A 19,111-nucleotide genomic window follows, 5' to 3' on the forward strand; every position below is an offset into this window, starting at 1 on the left:
TAGCAGATGTTATTGGTCACATACACATAGCTAGCAGATGTTATTGGTCACATACACATGGTTAGCAGATGTTATTTGTCACATACACATGGTTAGCAGATATTAATGGTCACATATACATGGTTAGCAGATGTTATTGGTCACATACACATGGTTAGCAGATGTTATTGGTCACATACTGAATTGGTCCACCCACACAGCGTAGCGAAATGCTTGTGTGAGCATAGCGAAATGCTTGTGCTTCTCGTTCTCACAGTGCAGTCAGTAATCTAAGTAATCAAACAATTCCCCACAACTACCTAATACACACAAATGTAAAGGGGTGAATGAGAATATGTACATATAAATATATGGATGAGTGATGGCCGTGCGGCATAGGCAAGATGCAGTAGATGGTATAGAGTACAGTAGATACATATGAGCTGAGTAATGTAGGATATGTAAACATTATTAAAGTGGTGTTATTTAAAGTGACTAGTGATACCTTTATTAAGTCCATGTATTAAAGTGGCCTTGAGATTTGAGTCAGTATGTTGGCAGCAGCCTCTCTATGTTAGTGTTGGCTGTTTAACAGTCTGATGGCCTTGAGATAGAAGCTGTTTTTTAGTCTCTCTGTCACTGCTTTGATGCACCTGTACTGACCTGTCATGTTTGTCATTCATTGTCATGTCTTGTCCCTGTGCTCCCCATGCTATTCGTTTCCCTCTGCTGGTCTTGTTTGGTTCTATCCCTCTCTCTCCCCCTCCCTCTCTCACTCTCTCGCTCTCTCTTCTCTCTGTCGTTCCGTTCCTGCTCCCAGCTGTTCCTATTCCCCTAATCATCATTTAATTCCCACACCTGTTCCCGATCCTTTCCCCTGATTAGACTCCCTATTTATTCCTTTGTGTTCCGTCCCTGTTCCGTCGGTTCCTTGTTTTGTATTCCATGCTGTAATTGCGTTTCGCCCTGTCCTGTCGTGTTTTTTGCCGTGATTGTGTATCACCCTGTCCTGTCGTGTTTTGTGCCTTCTTCAGACGCTGCGTGTGAGCAGGTGTCTCAGTTTGACTACGGCCTGCGCCTACCCGAAGCGACCTGCAGTCTGTGGCCGCTTCTCCAGTTGTTTTCCCCTCTACTGTCTAGAGGATTTCAGTTATTCGGATTTGAGCATTAATAAACTCTGTTTCTGTTAAGTCGCGTTTGGGTCCTCCTTCACCTGCATAACAGAAGGAACCGACCAAAGAATGGACCCAGCGACTTCAGACGCTCGTTACACTGCCGTCGAGATCCAAGGAGCCATGCTCGGCAGACACGAGCAGGAATTGTCTGCTGCTCGCCATGCCGTGGAGAACCTGGCCGCTCAGGTTTCCGACCTCTCTGGACAGTTCCAGAGTCTACGTCTCGTGCCACCTGTTACTCCCTGGCCTGCCGAGCCTCCTGAACCCAGGGTTAATAACCCACCTTGCTACTCCGGGCAGCCCACTGAGTGCCGCTCCTTTCTCACGCAGTGTGAGATTGTGTTCTCTCTCCAACCCCACACATACTCTAGAGAGAGAGCTCGGGTTGCTTTCGTCATTTCACTCCTTACTGGCCGGGCTCGAGAATGGGGCACAGCTATCTGGGAGGCAAGGGCTGATTGCTCTAACAGATTCCAGAACTTTAAAGAGGAGATGATTCGGGTTTTTGACCGTTCAGTTTTTGGTGAGGAGGCTTCTAGGGCCCTGGCTTCCTTATGCCAAGGTGAACGGTCCATAACGGATTATTCCATTGAGTTTCGCACTCTTGCTGCCTCTAGTGAGTGGAACGAGCCGGCGCTGCTCGCTCGTTTTCTGGAGGGACTCCACGCAGTGGTTAAGGATGAGATTCTCTCCCGGGAGGTTCCTTCAGATGTGGACTCCTTGATTGCTCTCGCCATCCGCATAGAACGACGGGTAGATCTTCGTCACCGGGCTCGTGGAAGAGAGCTCGCATCAACGGTGTTTCCCTGCTCCGCATCGCAACCATCTCCCTCTGGCTTTGAGACTGAGCCCATGCAGCTGGGAGGGATTCGCATCTCGAATAAGGAGAGGGAACAGAGGATCACCAACCGCCTGTGCCTCTATTGCGGAGTGGCTGGACATTTTGTTATTTCATGTCCAGTAAGAGGCCAGAGCCCATCAGTAAGCGGAGGGCTACTGGTGAGCGCTACTACTCAGGTCCCTTCATCTAGATCTTGTACTACTATGTCGGTCCATCTACGCTGGACCGGTTCGGTGCTACATGCAGTGCTTTGATTGACTCTGGGGCTGAGGGTTGTTTCATGGACGAAGCATGGGCTCGGAAACATAACATTCCTTTCAGACCATTAGACAGGCCTACGCCCATGTTTGCCTTAGATGGTAGTCATCTTCCCAGTATCAAATTTGAGACACTACCTTTAACTCTCACAGTATCTGGTAACCACAGTGAGACTATTTCTTTTTTGATTTTCCGTTCACCGTTTACACCTGTTGTTTTGGGTCATCCCTGGCTAGTATGTCATAATCCTTCTATTAATTGGTCTAGTAATTCTATCCTATCCTGGAACGTTTCTTGTCATGTGAAGTGTTTAATGTCTGCCATCCCTCCCGTTTCTTCTCTCCCTACTTCTCAGGAGGAACCTGGCGATTTGACAGGAGTGCCGGAGGAATATCATGATCTGCGCACGGTCTTCAGTCGGTCCCGAGCCAACTCCCTTCCTCCTCACCGGTCGTATGATTGTAGTATTGATCTCCTTCCAGGGACCACGCCTCCTCGAGGTAGACTATACTCTCTGTCGGCTCCCGAACGTAAGGCTCTCGAGGATTATTTGTCTGTGTCTCTTGACGCCGGTACCATAGTGCCTTCTTCTTCTCCGGCCGGGGCGGGGTTCTTTTTGTTAAGAAGAAGGACGGTACTCTGCGCCCCTGCGTGGATTATCGAGGGCTGAATGACATAACGGTTAAGAATCGTTATCCGCTTCCCCTTATGTCATCAGCCTTCGAGATTCTGCAGGGAGCCAGGTGCTTTACTAAGTTGGACCTTCGTAACGCTTACCATCTCGTGCGCATCAGAGAGGGGGACGAGTGGAAAACGGCGTTTAATACTCCGTTAGGGCATTTTGAGTACCGGGTTCTGCCGTTCGGTCTCGCCAATGCGCCAGCTGTTTTTCAGGCATTAGTTAATGATGTTCTGAGAGACATGCTGAACATTTTTGTTTTTGTCTATCTTGACGATATCCTGATTTTTTCTCCGTCACTCGAGATTCATGTTCAGCACGTTCGACGTGTTCTACAGCGCCTTTTAGAGAATTGTCTCTACGTAAAGGCTGAGAAGTGCTCTTTTCATGTCTCCTCCGTTACTTTTCTCGGTTCCGTTATTTCCGCTGAAGGCATTCAGATGGATTCCGCTAAGGTCCAAGCTGTCAGTGATTGGCCCGTTCCAAGGTCACGTGTCGAGTTGCAGCGCTTCTTAGGTTTCGCTAATTTCTATCGGCGTTTCATTCGTAATTTCGGTCAAGTTGCTGCCCCTCTCACAGCTCTTACTTCTGTCAAGACGTGTTTTAAGTGGTCCGGTTCCGCCCAGGGAGCTTTTGATCTTCTAAAAGAACGTTTTACGTCCGCTCCTATCCTCGTTACTCCTGACGTCACTAGACAATTCATTGTCGAGGTTGACGCTTCAGAGGTAGGCGTGGGAGCCATTCTATCCCAGCGCTCCCAGTCTGACGATAAGGTTCATCCTTGCGCTTATTTTTCTCATCGCCTGTCGCCATCTGAGCGCAACTATGATGTGGGTAACCGTGAACTGCTCGCCATCCGCTTAGCCCTAGGCGAATGGCGACAGTGGTTGGAGGGGGCGACCGTTCCTTTTGTCGTTTGGACAGACCATAAGAACCTTGAGTACATCCGTTCTGCCAAACGACTTAATGCCCGTCAAGCTCGTTGGGCGTTGTTTTTCGCTCGTTTCGAGTTTGTGATTTCTTACCGTCCGGGTAGCAAGAACACCAAGCCTGATGCCTTATCCCGTCTGTTTAGTTCTTCTGTGGCTTCTACTGATCCCGAGGGATTCTTCCTTATGGGCGTGTTGTCGGGTTAACAGTCTGGGAATTGAAAGACAGGTTAAGCAAGCACTCACGCACACTGCGTCGCCGCGCGCTTGTCCTAGTAACCTCCTTTTCGTTCCTGTTTCCACTCGTCTGGCTGTTCTTCAGTGGGCTCACTCTGCCAAGTTAGCGGGTCATCCCGGTGTTCGAGGCACTCTTGCGTCTATTCGCCAGCGCTTTTGGTGGCCGACTCAGGAGCGTGACACGCGCCGTTTCGTGGCTGCCTGTTCGGACTGCGCGCAGACTAAGTCGGGTAACTCTCCTCCTGCCGGTCGTCTCAGACCGCTCCCCATTCCTTCTCGACCATGGTCTCACATTGCCTTAGACTTCATTACCGGTCTGCCTTTGTCTGCGGGGAAGACTGTGATTCTGACGGTTGTCGATAGGTTCTCTAAGGCGGCACATTTCATTCCCCTCGCTAAACTTCCTTCCGCTAAGGAGACGGCACAAATCATTATTGAGAATGTATTCAGAATTCATGGCCTCCCGTTAGACGCCGTTTCAGACAGAGGTCCGCAATTCACGTCACAGTTTTGGAGGGAGTTCTGTCGTTTGATTGGTGCGTCCGTCAGTCTCTCTTCCGGGTTTCATCCCCAGTCTAACGGTCAAGCAGAGAGGGCCAATCAGACGATTGGTCGCATACTACGCAGCCTTTCTTTCAGGAACCCTGCGTCTTGGGCAGAACAGCTCCCCTGGGCAGAATACGCTCACAATTCGCTTCCTTCGTCTGCTACCGGGTTATCTCCGTTTCAGAGTAGTCTGGGTTACCAGCCTCCTCTGTTCTCATCCCAGCTTGCCGAGTCCAGCGTTCCCTCCGCTCAAGCGTTTGTCCAACGTTGTGAGCGCACCTGGAGGAGGGTGAGGTCTGCACTTTGCCGTTACAGGGCACAGACGGTGAGAGCCGCCAATAAACGCAGGATTAAGAGTCCAAGGTATTGTTGCGGCCAGAGAGTGTGGCTTTCCACTCGCAACCTTCCTCTTACGACAGCTTCTCGTAAGTTGACTCCGCGGTTCATTGGTCCGTTCCGTGTCTCCCAGGTCGTCAATCCTGTCGCTGTGCGACTGCTTCTTCCGCGACATCTTCGTCGCGTCCATCCTGTCTTCCATGTCTCCTGTGTTAAGCCCTTTCTTCGCACCCCGTTCGTCTTCCCTCCCCCCTCCCGTCCTTGTCGAGAGCGCACCTATTTACAAGGTACATAAAATTATGGACATGCGTTCTCGGGGACGGGGTCACCAATACCTAGTGGATTGGGAGGGTTACGGTCCTGAGGAGAGGAGTTGGGTTCCGTCTCGGGACGTGCTGGACCGTTCGCTCATCGATGATTTCCTCCGTTGCCGCCAGGATTCCTCCTCGAGTGCGCCAGGAGGCGCTCGGTGAGTGGGGGGGTACTGTCATGTTTGTCATTCATTGTCATGTCTTGTCCCTGTGCTCCCCATGCTATTCGTTTCCCTCTGCTGGTCTTGTTTGGTTCTATCCCTCTCTCTCCCCCTCCCTCTCTCACTCTCTCGCTCTCTCTTCTCTCTGTCGTTCCGTTCCTGCTCCCAGCTGTTCCTATTCCCCTAATCATCATTTAATTCCCACACCTGTTCCCGATCCTTTCCCCTGATTAGACTCCCTATTTATTCCTTTGTGTTCCGTCCCTGTTCCGTCGGTTCCTTGTTTTGTATTCCATGCTGTAATTGCGTTTCGCCCTGTCCTGTCGTGTTTTTTGCCGTGATTGTGTATCACCCTGTCCTGTCGTGTTTTGTGCCTTCTTCAGACGCTGCGTGTGAGCAGGTGTCTCAGTTTGACTACGGCCTGCGCCTACCCGAAGCGACCTGCAGTCTGTGGCCGCTTCTCCAGTTGTTTTCCCCTCTACTGTCTAGAGGATTTCAGTTATTCGGATTTGAGCATTAATAAACTCTGTTTCTGTTAAGTCGCGTTTGGGTCCTCCTTCACCTGCATAACAGACCTCGCCTTCTGGATGATAGCGGGGTGAACAGGCAGTGGCTCGGGTGGTTGTTGTCCTTGATTATCTTTTTGGCCTTCCTGTGACATCGGGTGGTCCTGGAGGGCAGGTAGTTTCCCCACGGTGATGCGTTGTGCAGACCTCACTACCCTCTGGAGAGCCTTGAGGTTGAGGGGTTGACGATGCTCTTGATTGTGCATTGAACATGAAATACAGGAATATCTCATTTACATAGTCAATACTTTGTCTGAATCAACTTTGCACATCTGGATTTGGGCATTTCCTTCCAATCTTCTTTGTAGATTTTTTCAAACTCTGTTAAGTTAGATGGGGAGTGACGGTGAACAGCAATCTTCAAGTCTTTCCACACATTTTCAATGTGATTCAGGTCTGGGCCACTCAAGGACTTTCACATTCTTGTTCTCAAGCCATTCCAGCATTGCTTTGGCTGAATGCTTGGGGTCATTGTCCTGTTGAAATGTAAATCTTCACCCCCCCAGTCTAAGGTCGGTTGCATTCTGAAGCAGGTTCTCATCTAGGATTTGCCTGTATCTGCCTCCATTCATTGTCTCCTCTATCCTTACCAGTCTCCCAGTCCCTGACGCTGAAAAGCATCCCCATAGCATGCTGCTACAACCACCATGTTTCACGGTAGGGCTGGTGTTAGATAGGTGTTGCGCTGTGCCCAGTTTTTCTCCAGACATATCACTTTGAATTTAGGACTCTGATGCTCTGAGTCTTTTACATGTTTTGTCTTATAAACTACAGGTGGGCTGTCATGTCCCTTTTTGTCAGGAGCATCTTCTGTCTGGCCACTCTACCATACATCTCAGATTGGTGAAGTGCTATAGAGACAGTTGTCCTTCTGGCAGGTTCTCCCATCTCAGCCAAGGAACTCTGTAGTTCTGTCAGAGTGGTCATTGGGTTCTTGGTCACTTACCTGACCACGGTCCTTCCTGCCCGGTTGCTCAGTTTGGCCGGACGGCCACCTCTAGGAAGAGTCTGGGTATATATTTTAACAATTTCCAATTGATGTAGACCGCCGTGCTCTTGGAAACTTTCATCACTCTAGAAATGGTTTTATACCCTTCCCTAGACATATGCCTCATCACAATCTCAGAGATAATAATAATAAATAATAATATATACCATTTAGCAGACGCTTTTATCCAAAGCGACTTACAGTCATGTGTGCAGAGATCTATGGACAGTTCTTTGGACTTCATGGTATAGTTCCTGCTCTGTCAACTGTGGGACCTATATCCTGTAGACAGGTGTGTTTCTTTCTAAATTATGTCCAAACAACTGAATTGGCCACAGGTGGACTTTGATCATCTCAAAGATGACTTTAATTTGACGTCATGTGGTATTGAGATTTGTATTTACTTTGAATCGAGGATTATAACACAATAAAATGTGAAATAAGTGAAAAGGGGTTGGGTGAGTACTTTCACTGTAAATAACCTCTGATATTAGGGTCACGTGTGTCCAGAAAGGCATTTCCAGGCCAGTGATGTGTTTAGGGCCCTCCCCTCCCCATCTAAAACAGACAGATATTCAGTCCATAGATCTCTAGAGGATCTAGTGGTCAGGTTAAAGAGGACAGAGCAGAAATTTGCCCAGAACAGAACGGGCTCCCGAGTGGCGCAGTGGTCTAAGGCACTGAATCTCAGTGCTCAAGGTGTCAGCTACAGACCCTGGTTCAATTCCAGGCTGTATCACAACCGGCCCGTGATTGGGAGTCCCATAGAATCCCCGAGCTGGCGAGGTAAAAAAAAAATCTGTCGTTCTGCCCGCTGAACAAGGCAGTTAACCCACTGTTCCTAGGCCGTCATTGTAAATAAGAATTTGTTCTTAAAAACTGACTTGCCCTAGTTAAATAAACAGACAGACGGGGGAGAAAGCAGATGTCTGACATTTCACTGAGGAGAGATACTGCACAAAGCCAAAGCTAGTTTGAAATATTATACAACATCAGTGGATGAGTCATAAATGGCACCCTGTTCCCTTTATAGTGTCCCCTTCCCGGCTGTAGTCAAAGTAGTGCACTATACAAGGGAACAGGGTGCCGTTTTGAGAAACAAATCGGCTTCGGGACAAGTCTCTGAATGTCCTTGCGTTGCCCAGCCAGAGACCGGACTTGAACCCGATCTAACATCTCTGGAGGGACTTGAAGATAGCAGTGCAGTGATGCTCCCCCTCCAACCTGACAGAGCTTGAGAGGATCTGCAGAGAAGAATGGGAGAAACTCCCCAAATACAGGTGTGCCAAGCTTGTAGTGTCATACCCAAGAAGACTCAAGGCTGTAATCACTGCCAAAGGTGTTTCAACAAAGTACTGAGTAAAGGGTCTGAATAGTTATGTAAATGTGATATTTAAGTTTTTTGTCTAAAAAACAGTTTTTGCTTTGTCATTATGGGGTATTGTGTGTAGATTGATGAGGGAATAAAACAGTTTAATATATTTTAGAATTAAGGCTGTAACGTAACAATGTGGAAAAAGTCAAGGGGTCTGAATACTTTCCAAATGCACTGTGTGTATATATATATATACACTGAACAAAAATATAAACGCAACATGTAAAGTGTTGGTCCCATGTTTCATGAGATGAAATAAAAGATCCCAGAAATTTTTCTAAGCACGAAAAGCTTATTTCTCAAAAAATGTGCACCAATGTGTTTACATTCCTGTTAGTGAGCATTTCTGCTTTACCAAGATAATCCATCCACCTGACAGGTGTTGCATATCAAAGAGCTGATTAAACAGCATGATCATTACACAGGTGCACCTTGTGCTGGGGACCATAAAAAGCCACTCTAAAAATGTGCCGTTTTGTCACACAACACAATGCCGCTGATGTCTCAAGTTTGGAGGGAGCGTGCAATTACCATGCTGACTGCAGGAATTTCCACCAGAGCGGTTGCCAGATAATTTAATGTTAGTTTCTCTACCATAAGCCGCCTCCAACGTCGTTTTAGAGAATTTGGCAGTACGTCCAACCAGCCTCACAACCACAGACTAAGTGTAACCATGCCAGCTCAGGACCTTCACATCCAGCATCTTCATCTGTGGCACCGTCTGAGAAGGGACCGGGGGGGGGGTTGCTGAGGAGTATTTCTGTCTGAAATATTTCCCGAAACATTGCAGTTGTTGAGTGTGTTACCGGTGCAATGGTGAGACCTAGCGATTTGTTTAGTGTGTGTCTATTTTGTTTTAAAGCTCGGCGTTGATGACGCGTGAAGTGTGCCGAGTCGTGTGAGTTGTCTTGACATGTGATTCAGCCTGTAGTTGTTGAGTATGTATGCCTAATGTTGTGTTGTTTCCTCTACAGGCTGCAAGGGGACAGTCTGTCGGATGCCAAAAGACCAGCAGAGGAGCACCATGGTCCCCCCCAGCATGTCCCCACTCACGGACCCCCTTATCCCCTTCACCTCTTCCCAGAACACACTGCTGTGAACATGCCAGATGGACATGGACTTCTCCATCGCCTACAAGCTGTGCCCGTCTCCTGTGAGTAAAACAATTCACATATCCTGATTGTGTCACCTTGTAGCCAGTGAACTCAGAGAGCATATGTACACTATATCATATCCTGATTGTGTCACCTTGTAGCCAGTGAACTCAGATAGCATATGTACACAATATCATATCCTGATTGTGTCAGTGAACCAGATAGCATATGTACACAATATCATATCCTGATTGTGTCACCTTGTAGCTAGTGAACTCAGATAGCATATGTACACAATATCATATCCTGATTGTGTCACCTTGTAGCCAGTGAACTCAGATAGCATATGTACACAATATCATATCCTGATTGTGTCACCTTGTAGCCAGTGAACTCAGATAGCATATGTACACTATATCATATCCTGATTGTGTCACCTTGTAGTCACTGAACTCAGATAGTATATGTACACTATATCGAGTGCCAGGTGAGGTGTATATTGACTGTGTATCTCTTGTTCCACTGTTGAGGTTCCAGTATGGCCCCTTGTGGCTCAGGTTGTAGACCGTGGCACATGCAACACCAGGGTTGTGGGTTCAATTCCCACGGGTGGGGTGGGACCAGTATGAAAATGTATGTAGTCACTACTGTCTGGATACGTGCGGCTGCTGATTGACAAATGTGTTTTGGCGTTGCTCTTTCTCTTTCTGTGTGTGGTTGTCATTTTGATTAGGTCCCGGGATGGACACAGCCCTGGTTCGAGATCAGGAATGTGAATCTGGGTCCCAGATGTTTGTCCAAGTAAGTGTCTGCTTTCCTTTCCCTTCATCTGTTCTTCCCACTATCCATCACCAAGCAGTTCAGCTCACTTTACTTACAATTGCCCTCTCTCCCCCGATGCCTCCTCCCCCCTCTCGCCCGATGCCTCCTCCCCCTCTCCCCCAATGCCTCCTCGCCCCAATGCCCCCCTCTCCCCTGCCGCGTCCTTCCCCTCTCTCCCCAATGCCTCCTCCCCCAATGCCCCCCTCTCCCCCGATGCCTCCTCCCCCAATGGTTCTGCATTGATGTAGCTAGCTATAGGCTAACTCTAACCCATGACAGACATGGTTCTGCATTGATGGAGCTAGCTATAGGCTAACTCTAACCCATGACAGTCATGGTGCTGCAAGAAAGGAAGTTATATACTTAAGAAACAAGGTTCATGAAATCAATAATTGGCTAGTAACAGATGACATTCATGTTCTGACTATTTATGTAACTCACTTAGTTAATACCTTTGATGATACAGTGGTGGAAATACAAGGTTATAACATCTACAGAAAAGACAGAAATGCCAAAGGTGGAGGTGTTGCTGTTTATATTCAGAACCACATTCCTGTAAAGATTTTAAATTTTACCTTTATTTAACCAGGCAAGTCAGTTAAGAACATATTCTTATTTTCAATGACGGCCTGGGAACAGTGGGTTAACTGCCTGTGCAGGGGCAGAACGACAGATTTGTACCTTGTCAGCTCGGGGGTTTGAACTCGCAACCTTCCGGTTACTAGTCCAACGCTCTAACCACTAGGCTACGCTGCCGAGAGAGGAGATCTATTTTACAAGAGATCCCTGTACACATCACAGTAAAAACAGAATATACAGAAAATACAATGTGTGTATAAAACAATAACATTCAGCAAAATAAAAAATACAAAATAAATGTTTTATTTTTTAAAGAAAAAAATACATTTCAGGGCACGAGCGTGATGCTTCAGGGTTTAGTTGTGTTTCCAGGGGTCATTGGGATGGAGGTAAACTGCTATAGTACACTGATCCTTGGTACACACAATGATGTCAATCCCACACAGTGAAGTTAATCCCATACAGTAAAATTAATCCCACACAGTGAAGTTAATCCCACACAGTGAGGTTAATCCCACACAGTAAAATGAATCCCACACAGTGAAGTTAATCCCACACAGTGAGGTTAATCCCACACAGTGAGGTTAATCCCACACAGTGAGGTTAATCCCACACAGTGAGGGTAATCCCACACAGTGAGGTTAATCCCACACAGTGAAGTTAATCCAACACAGTGAGGTTAATCCCACACAGTGAGGTTAATCCCACACAGTGAAGTTAATCCCACACAGTGAGGTTAATCCCACACAGTGAAGTTAATCCCACACAGTAAAATTAATCCCACACAGTGAAGTTAATCCCACACAGTAAAATTAATCCCACACAGTGAAGTTAATCCCACACAGTGAGGTTAATCCCACACAGTAAAATGAATCCCACACAGTGAAGTTAATCACACAGTGAGTTAACACAGTAAAATGCGTTAATCCCACAGAGGTTAATCCCACACAGTGAGGTTAATCCCACACAGTGAGGTTAATCCCACACAGTGAGGTTAATCCCACACAGTGAGGTTAATCCCACACAGTGAAGTTAATCCAACACAGTGAGGTTAATCCCACACAGTGAGGTTAATCCCACACAGTGAGGTTAATCCCACACAGTGAAGTTAATCCCACACAGTAAAATTAATCCCACACAGTGAAGTTAATCCCACACAGTGAGGTTAATCCCACACAGTGAGGTTAATCCCACACAGTGAAGTTAATCCCACACAGTGAAGTTAATCCCACACAGTGAAGTTAATCCCACACAGTAAAATTAATCCCACACAGTGAAGTTAATCCCACACAGTGAGGTTAATCCCACACAGTAAAATGAATCCCACACAGTGAAGTTAATCCCACACAGTGAGGTTAATCCCACACAGTGAGGTTAATCCCACACAGTGAGGTTAATCCAACACAGTGAAGTTAATCCCACACAGTGAGGTTAATCCAACACAGTGAGGTTAATCCCACACAGTGAGGTTAATCCCACACAGTGAAGTTAATCCCACACAGTGAAGTTAATCCCACACAGTGAGGTTAATCCCACACAGTGAGGTTAATCCCACACAGTGAGGTTAATCCCACACAGTGAGGTTAATCCCACACAGTGAGATTAATCCCACACAGTGAAGTTAATCCAACACAGTGAGGTTAATCCCACACAGTGAGGTTAATCCCACACAGTGAGATTAATCCCACACAGTGAGGTTAATCCCATACAGTGAGGTTAATCCCATACAGTGAGGTTAATCCCACACAATGAGGTTAATCCCACACAATGAGGTTAATCCCACACAGTGAGGTTAATCCCACACAGTGAGGTTAATCTCACACAGTAAAATGAATCCCACACAGTGAAGTTAATCCCACACAGTGAGGTTAATCCCACACAGTGAGGTTAATCCCACACAGTGAGGTTAATCCCACACAGTGAAATTAATCCAACACAGTGAGGTTAATCCCACACAGTGAGGTTAATCCCACACAGTGAGGTTAATCCCACACAGTGAAGTTAATCCCACACAGTGAGGTTAATCCCACACAGTGAAGTTAATCCAACACAGTGAGGTTAATCCCACACAGTGAGGTTAATCCCACACAGTGAGGTTAATCCCACACAGTGAAGTTAATCCCACACAGTAAAATTAATCCCACACAGTGAAGTTAATCCCACACAGTGAGGTTAATCCCACACAGTGAGGTTAATCCCACACAGTGAAGTTAATCCCACACAGTGAAGTTAATCCCACACAGTGAAGTTAATCCCACACAGTAAAATTAATCCCACACAGTGAAGTTAATCCCACACAGTGAGGTTAATCCCACACAGTAAAATGAATCCCACACAGTGAAGTTAATCCCACACAGTGAGGTTAATCCCACACAGTGAGGTTAATCCCACACAGTGAGGTTAATCCAACACAGTGAAGTTAATCCCACACAGTGAGGTTAATCCAACACAGTGAGGTTAATCCCACACAGTGAGGTTAATCCCACACAGTGAAGTTAATCCCACACAGTGAAGTTAATCCCACACAGTGAGGTTAATCCCACACAGTGAGGTTAATCCCACACAGTGAGGTTAATCCCACACAGTGAGGTTAATCCCACACAGTGAAGTTAATCCAACACAGTGAGGTTAATCCCACACAGTGAGGTTAATCCCACACAGTGAGGTTAATCCCATACAGTGAGGTTAATCCCATACAGTGAGGTTAATCCCACACAATGAGGTTAATCCCACACAATGAGGTTAATCCCACACAGTGAGGTTAATCCCACACAGTGAGGTTAATCTCACACAGTAAAATGAATCCCACACAGTGAAGTTAATCCCACACAGTGAGGTTAATCCCACACAGCGAGGTTAATCCCACACAGTGAGGTTAATCCCACACAGTGAAATTAATCCAACACAGTGAGGTTAATCCCACACAGTAAAATGAATCCCACACAGTGAAGTTAATCCCACTCAGTGAGGTTAATCCCACACAGTGAGGTTAATCCCACACAGTGAGGTTAATCCAACACAGTGAAGTTAATCCCACACAGTGAGGTTAATCCAACACAGTGAGGTTAATCCCACACAGTGAGGTTAATCCCACACAGTGAAGTTAATCCCACACAGTGAAGTTAATCCCACACAGTGAGGTTAATCCCACACAGTGAGGTTAATCCCACACAGTGAGGTTAATCCCACACAGTGAGGTTAATCCCACACAGTGAAGTTAATCCAACACAGTGAGGTTAATCCCACACAGTGAGGTTAATCCCACACAGTGAGGTTAATCCCACACAGTGAGGTTAATCCCATACAGTGAGGTTAATCCCATACAGTGAGGTTAATCCCACACAATGAGGTTAATCCCACACAATGAGGTTAATCCCACACAGTGAGGTTAATCCCACACAGTGAGGTTAATCTCACACAGTAAAATGAATCCCACACAGTGAAGTTAATCCCACACAGTGAGGTTAATCCCACACAGTGAGGTTAATCCCACACAGTGAAATTAATCCAACACAGTGAGGTTAATCCCACACAGTGAGGTTAATCCCACACAGTGAGGTTAATCCCACACAGTGAAGTTAATCCCACACAGTAAAATTAATCCCACACAGTGAAGTTAATCCCACACAGTGGGGTTAATCCCACACAGTGAGGTTAATCCCACACAGTTAGGTTAATCCCACACAGTGAAGTTAATCCCACACAATGAGGTTAATCCCACACAGTGAGGTTAATCCCATACAATGAGGTTAATCCCACAAAGTGAAGTTAATCCCACACAATGAGGTTAATCCCACACAGTGAGGTTAATCCCACACAGTGAGGTTAATCCCACACAGTGAGGTTAATCCCACACAGTGAGGTTAATCCCACACAGTGAAGTTAATCCCACACAGTGAGGTTAATCCCACACAGTAAAGTTAATCCCACACAGTGAGGTTAATCCCACACTGTGAGGTTAATCCCACACTGTGAGGTTAATCCCACACTGTGAGGTTAACCTCACACAGTGAGGTTAATCCCACACAGTGAGGTTAATCCCACACAGTGAGGTCAATGCCACACAGTGAGGTTAATCCCACACAGCCAGGAGTCCTCAATCATAACACTGTTGAAGCTAATATTAGCTAATGGCATGTTGGGTGTTTTCTGTGTAGTTTAACACAGAAATGCTTTTCTAATGCATTTTGGTTGCAAAACATATACTCCACTGTAAATAATATAACATGGGAAGTATATGTATGTAATTCTTCTTGAACATCAATCTTCCGTGTATCAATCGAAAACACATCAATACGCATCAGATAACCAGAATTAGTTTGCAATAAAATATGTATTTCCCTCCACTGCATCCATGGACACCCATTTACATGTATAACCTAACCCTAACCTAATCCTAACCCCTAACCCTAACCTAACCTAACCCTAACCTAACCCTAACCCCTAACCTAACCCTAACCTAACCCTAACCCCTAACCTAACCCTAACCTAACCCCTAACCTAACCCTAACCTAATCCTAACCCCTAACCTAACCCTAACCTAACCTAACCCTAACCTAACCCTAACCTAACCTAACCCCTAACCTAACCCTAACCTAACCTAACCCTAACCCTAACCTAATCCTAACCCCTAACCTAACCCTAACCTAACCTAACCCCTAACCTAACCCTAACCTAACCTAACCCTAACCCTAACCTAATCCTAACCCCTAACCTAACCCTAACCTAACCTAACCCTAACCCTAACCTAATCCTAACCCCTAACCTAACCCTAACCTAACCTAACCCTAACCTAACCCTAACCTAACCCTAACCTAACCCTAATCCTAACCCCTAACCTAACCTAACCCTAACCTAACCTAACCTAACCTAACCTAACCCTAACCTAACCCTAACCCTAACCCTAACCTAATCCTAACCTAACCTAAACTAACCTAACCCTAACCCTAACCTAACCCTAACCTAACCTAACCCTAATTCTAACCATAACCCTAATTCTAACCCTAACCTAAACCCTAACCTCTAACCTAACCCTAACCCTAACCCTAACCCCTAACCTAAACCCTAATCTAACCCTAACCCTAACCCTAACCTTAACCTAAACCTAACCCTAACCCTAACCTAACCTAACCTAACCTAACCCTAACCCATGTACATGTATAACCTAACCCTAACCCTAACCTAACCCTAACCCCTAACCTAACCCTAACCATAACCCCTAACCTAACCCTAACCCTAACCCCTAACCTAACCCCTAACCTAACCCTAACCCTAACCTAACCCTAACCTAACCCTAACCTAACCCTAACCTAACCCTAACCTAACCTAACCCTAACCCATTTAAATGTATAACCTAAACCTAACCTAACCCAACCCTAAACCTAACCTAACCTAACCCTAACCTAACCTAACCCTAACCCTAACCTAACCTAACCTAACCTAACCTAACCCAACCCTAAACCTAACCTAACCCTAACCTAACCCTAACCCTAAACCTAAACCCTAACCGTAACCCTAACCTAACACTAACCCTAACCCTAACTCTAACCTAACCCTAACCCTAACCCTAACCCTAACCTAACCCTAACCTTACCCTAACCTAACCTAACCTAAACTAACCTAAACCTAACCCTAACCCTAACCCTAACCTAACCCTAACCCTAATTCTAACCTAACCCTAACCTAACCCTAATTCTAACCCTAACCCTAACCCCTAACCTAACCCTAATTCTAACCCTAACCTAACCCTAACCTAACCCTAACCTAACCCTAATTCTAACCCTAATTCTAACCCTAACCCTAACCCCTAACCTAACCCTAACCTAAACCCTAACCTAACCCTAACCTAACCCTAACCCTAACCTAACCCTAACCTAACCTAACCCTAATTCTAACCATAACCCTAATTCTAACCCTAACCTAAACCCTAACCTCTAACCTAACCCTAACCCTAACCCTAACCCCTAACCTAAACCCTAATCTAACCCTAACCCTAACCCTAACCCTAACCCCTAACCTAACCCTAACCCTAACCATAACCCCTAACCTAACCCTAACCCTAACCCCTAACCTAACCCCTAACCTAACTAACCCTAACCTAACCCTAACCTAACCCTAACCTAACCCTAACCTAACCTAACCCTAACCCATTTAAATGTATAACCTAACCCTAACCTAACCCAACCCTAAACCTAACCTAACCTAACCCTAACCTAACCTAACCCAACCCTAAACCTAACCTAACCCTAACCTAACCCTAACCTAACCCTAACCCTAAACCTAAACCCTAACCTAACCCTAACCGTAACCCTAACCTAACACTAACCCTAACCCTAACTCTAACCTAACCCTAACCCTAATCTAACGCTAACCCTAACCCTAACTTAACCTAACCTAACCTAACCCCTAACCCTAACCCTAACCTAACCTAACCTTACCCTAACCCTAACCTAACCTAACCTAACCTAACCCTAACCCTAACCCTAACCTAACCCTAACCCTAATTCTAACCTAACCCTAACCTAACCCTAATTCTAACCCTAACCCTAACCCCTAACCTAACCCTAATTCTAACCCTAACCTAACCCTAACCTAACCCTAACCTAACCCTAATTCTAACCCTAATTCTAACCCTAACCCTAACCCCTAACCTAACCCTAACCTAAACCCTAACCTAACCCTAACCTAACTCCTAACCTAACCCTAACCCTAACCCCTAACCTAACCCCTAACCTAACCCTAACCCTAACCCCTAACCTAACCCTAACCCTAACCATAACCCCTAACCTAACCCTAACCCTAACCCCTAACCTAACCCTAACCCCTAACCTAACCATAACCCCTAACCTAACCCTAACCCTAACCTAACCCTAACCTAACCTAACCTAACCTAACCTAACCCTAACCCTAACCCTAACCCTAACCCTAACCCTAAACCAACCAACCCCCCCCCCCCTAACCTTAACCCTAACCCTAACCCACTCCTAACCCTAGCCAAGTATCACATTCCTAATCTTAACCACAAATCTCAACCTTAAGTCTATTTTAATAAGCTTAAAACCTCATTTAATTCTGACTATAACCCTAACCCTAACCCTAACCTTAACCTCACCCTTACTGTAGCAATCCCCATCCTAGCTCTAATCTTAACCCCAATCATATAAGCCTAATCCTAAAACTGAATTTTGACTAGAACCCTAACCCTAACCCTAACCCTAACCCACAAATCTCAACCTTAAGTCTATCTTAATAAGCTTAAAACCTCATTTAATTCTGACTATAACCCTAACCCTAACCCTGAACTTAACCTCACCCTTACTGTAGCAATCCCCATCCTAGCTCTAACCTTAACCCCAATCATAGAAGCCTAATCCTAAAACCGAATTTTGACTAGAACCCTGACCCTAACCCTGACCTTAACCTCAACCTTAACCGCAGCAATCCCCACCCTAGTCCTAACCTTAACCCTGATCCTGAATCTAACCTCAGCCCTGACAATAACCTCAGATCCAATCCTGACCCTGAACATAATCCTGATTTTTAACCTCACTTCAAGCTCTAATCCCTAATCCTGAACCTGGACCTAGATTCTGACTTGAATTCAAACCCAAGTTCCCGTATAACAAATTATGTATCCTTAGGAGCAATAGAATTAGAGAACAGGTGCCCGTGTATATGGTCCTCTTGAAGGGCAATTTTTTTCTCCTAAACCTAACCCTAACCTAACCCTAACCTAACCTAACCTAACCTAACCTAACCTAACCTAACCTAACCCTAACCCTAACCCTAACCCATTTACATGTATAACCTAACCCTAACCTAACCCTAACCTAACCCTAACCTAACCCTAACCTAACCTAACCTAACCCTAACCCCAAACCCTAACCTAACCCTAAACCTAACCCTAACCTAACCCTAACCCTAACCCTAAACCCTAACCTAACCCTAACCTAACCCTAACCGTAACCTAACCTAACCTAACCTAACACTAACCCTAACCCTAACCCTAACCTAACCTAACCTAACCCTAACCTAACCTAACCTAACCTAACCCCTAACCCCTAACCCCTAACCCTTACCCCTAACCTAACCCTAACCCCTAACCCTAACCCCTAACCTAACCCTAACCCCTAACCTAACCCTAACCCTAACCCTAAACCTAACCCCTAACCTAACCCTAACCCCACAGATAACCCTAACCAAACTTAAAGCTAACCCTAACCCCACAGCTAACCC

At 46.0% G+C, this 19,111-nt stretch overlaps 1 pseudogene; it reads left to right on the top strand.

Annotated features, from left to right (window-relative positions):
• Positions 1-19,111, top strand: part of LOC123990431 — a 179,207-nt pseudogene that overhangs the window by 93,910 nt on the left and 66,186 nt on the right.

This window comes from Oncorhynchus gorbuscha, linkage group LG12 (assembly GCF_021184085.1).
Source record: "Oncorhynchus gorbuscha isolate QuinsamMale2020 ecotype Even-year linkage group LG12, OgorEven_v1.0, whole genome shotgun sequence".
In the NCBI taxonomy this organism is placed as follows: Eukaryota; Metazoa; Chordata; class Actinopteri; order Salmoniformes; family Salmonidae; genus Oncorhynchus; species Oncorhynchus gorbuscha.